Raw genomic sequence first — 3,971 nt, 5'->3', positions numbered from 1 at the left:
TGCAGCTAAGTTTGGCCGGGCCGTACTTTTAATTTTATTTTATTTTCCTTTTTGGAACAAATTTTGGAAATTAAGAAAAAAAATATGTATAAAATCCGTTTAAAATTCTGTTAAAATCTTAAAAATACCGAATATAGCCGTTTTATTGGGGTCTATACGAAAACGTGGACATGCATAAGCAACTTTTGTCATAAGCCATTACAATATTCAAATACAAAACATGAAAAAAAGTAAAAAAGCAGTAAGTTCGGCCGGGCCGGACTTTGAATATCCTCCACCATTTGGAACGAATTAGGAAATTTTCAAAAAAATTAAATCAATTAAAAATTCTCTTAAAATCGTAAAAATACCGAATATCGTAAGGTGCCGATATATTGGGGTTATATACAATATTGTGGACCTATAGGACGTCTGGGGGCCTATACAGACAAATCTAAGTCTGAAAAGTACTCACAATGAACTTCTTGTGTGGAATTTCAGACAATTCCATTGAGAAATGTGGCTAAAATCATCAAAATACACGATATCATGGACCTATATAGACAATTCCCTTTCAGGGGGTAAAGTGCTCACAAAGAACTCCTTGTGTAGAATTTCAGACAATTCCGTTGAAATATGTGGCTAAAATCATCAAAATACCGAATATCGGGGGTACCGTTATATGGGGGCTATACGACATCGTGGACCACTATAGACAATTATCTTGCAGGGGGTGAAATACCCACAAGGACCTCCTTGTGTGGACTTTCAGACAATTCCATTGAATAATGTGGCTAAAATCATCAAAATACACGATATCGTGGACCTATATAGACAATTCCCTTTCAGGGGGTAAAGTGCTCACAAAGAACTCCTTGTGTAGAATTTCAGACAATTCCGTTGAAATATGTGGCTAAAATCATCAAAACACCGAATATCGAGTGGTACCGTTATATGGGGGTTATACGATATCGTGTACCTATATAGACAATTCTCTTTCAGGGGGTAAAGTGCTCACAAGGAACTCCTTGTGTAGAATTTCAGACAATTCCGTTGAAATGTATGGCTAAAATCATCAAAATACCGAATATCGAGGGGTACCGTTATATGGGGGCTATACGATATCGTGGACCTATATAGACAATTCTCTTTCAGGGGGTAAAGTGCCCACAAGGAACTCCTTGTGTAGAATTTCAGACAATTCCGTTGAAATATGTGGCTAAAATCATTAAAATACCGAATATCGAGGGATACCGTTATATGAGGGCTATACGATATCGTGGACCGATATAGTCCATCTTCGAACTTGACCTGCCTGCAGACAAAAGACAGATCTGTGCAAAAATTTTAGCTTCCTATCTTTATTCGTTTTGACTGTAGCGTGATTACAACAGACGGACGGACAGGGCTACATCTCCTTAGAATTTTACGCTGATCAAGAATATATATTCTTTGTTGGGTCTAAAATTATTATTTCGATGAGTTACAAACGGAATGACGAACTTAATATACCCTACATACTATGTATGCTGGAGGGTTTAAAAAATGCGGTGAACAATGTAGGTACCGTCATATTGGGGCTACACTAAGACCTGGACATGCATAGACAATTTTCTGCCTATTAGGAACTTCAAATACGAAATTTCAAGCAATTTCGGTGAATATTGTACCTAAAATATCAAAATATCGAATATCGGGTCGTACCATTGTATGTGGGCTATACGATATCGTGGACATATCTAGACATTTCTCTTCCAGGGAGTAAATGTGGAAAATAACATCAAATTTTAGAATATGTTTAGAATTGTTTTATTTGGTCACCTTATGGCCTTCAAACGGCCAATAAAACCGCCACAAGCTGTCCAAATTTTGCTCTGCGGTATTTTGTCCCATTCCCGGCGAAGCGCTTGCTTTAGGTGATTGACACTTTGGTAGTTTTTATTGCCAACCTTGCTTTTCAAAATACTTCAGACACAAGGATTGGTATTCGGAGATTTTGGTGGTCATTGTGCGCTGGAATTGAAGCGAGGAACCTCATTTTGTAACCACTCTTGGGCGCGCTAGTGCTGAGTCCTGTTGGAATGCGCTGATGTAACAACGCGTTCAGAAAAAAATGTTAAAAAGTCATCCAAAGTCAGTCAGTCCGAAATTTCCTTGAATACAACTCCCACAGTGGGTTATACAATGGAAATATTGATGGCATTTCCGTCATTGCGCTAAAAATCTCAATGCTGTGGTCAATTTTATTTCAGGTTTTTATTATTCTGGGTTTTTGACAGAGATCCAACGGGAATATTCCGTAGGCTTAGCATCGAGACCTTATACGGAACTCGGTTACTATCCTCAGGGCTTCCTGCGGCTCGAAAGGGCAAATAGACGTGGCGAAGAGAACACACGTCGAGGCGAGATCGCTGGCAGTGGTGATTCGTTGGTTGTGGCTTTGGAGTGATGGATGAATGTATATGGCAACTCGGGATCGGCGTACGAAGCACTCCTTCCTTAAGCGTGGACCCGAAATATAAACGGCCTACGAAGTACACCTATTGGAAACTGTCGGACTCGGATGGTAAGTGGAGTACGAAACATATTTATACCAAATGCCTAAACTCGGATTTATAAGTGGCGTACACACTTATAGGAAACGGCTTAACTGGGAATTATAAGTGGCGTACGAAACACACTTATACGAACGGATAAATTCACGGATCAAATCTTGCAAATACCCGCACAAAAGACTGAGTCTTCTGTATAACTCCAACCACTCTACACACAAGTTGCAGGATGCTTTTTGTTCACGACTCACTGATGTGTCCACCACTTTTTACATTCACTGACCGTCCTTTTTCTGTTATGACGGGCCGCTTTTATAGTCTTCTGCGTTGTATTAGCAACAAAGGGCTTATTGTTGCTAGTTCTTCACGTCCATTGGAATCCTTCGTATAAGCAAATTGTTGCTACTTGTTTACGTCTCACGACTGCATTAGCATCACTTGCGCATACATGTTGTTGCTTGTTGGTTATGCCCAAACGCGAGTTACATATGCAAACACCCAACAACAAGATAAATTTGACGACTTCATCAATTCTATAACTAAAAAAGCCAGACAGTAACTTAATACAACTTCCTGTCTGTTTCGAAACACACTTTTACTAATTTAGCAAAATAAGCAAATGAAGCAATTAATGTAAAATCATTTTAAAATTAAATAAAGTCAGTCTGAAATCAACACTCAATTTGTGAAGTTCATTTAAGGACTTGTTTTATTTTTTTTTTTAAACCAAAGACCTCAGGTCTAAATGTTATTGCCGCAGTATACCCGTACCAGACAACTGGAAACTTATCAAGGAGACGCTAAAGCTGCGATACAGGCCAACCATCGAACCACATCAACTCTATAAAGTCATCGCAAGTAAGTGGTAAGTGAACTTATAGTAGAAATTCAAAATATAAAATATAAAACGAATGAACTAATTATTTATTATAAAGACGATAATTATATAGATTTATCCAATATAGACAGTCTGCTAGTTAATACAGTTAAAGAGGTGACACATGGTGTGTTATTAGACAAAATATATGAAGAAAAGTATATAAATGACATCCTAAGAATACTAACAAGAAGATGCTTTGAAAATGCGTGTAACAGAGATGAATACAAAAAAATTAAATCTCAAAAAATCAATAGCAATTTTAATAATAATAATTTTAAAAATAGAAATCGAGGAAACTTTTATCAAATGAATAGAGTTCAAGAGTTCCACTTCAATAATAATAATAATAATAACCTCAATAGAAACAATAATAATTTTTATAATAATAATAATTATAACAGACATTTTAACGGACAACCTAACAGAGCAGAATCTAATAGATATCAAAATAATAACTCAGGAAATTTTAGAAATAGAAATAATAATTCAGGAAACTTCAAAAAATATAGAAATCAGAACAACAATTCAGAACATTTTCATCGTTTAGCACAGGTAGGACA

The sequence above is a fragment of the Musca domestica genome, unplaced genomic scaffold, assembly GCF_030504385.1.
Source record: "Musca domestica strain aabys unplaced genomic scaffold, Musca_domestica.polishedcontigs.V.1.1 10, whole genome shotgun sequence".
Classification (NCBI taxonomy): Eukaryota; Metazoa; Arthropoda; class Insecta; order Diptera; family Muscidae; genus Musca; species Musca domestica.
Note: the sequence above shows the minus strand (reverse complement) of the source record.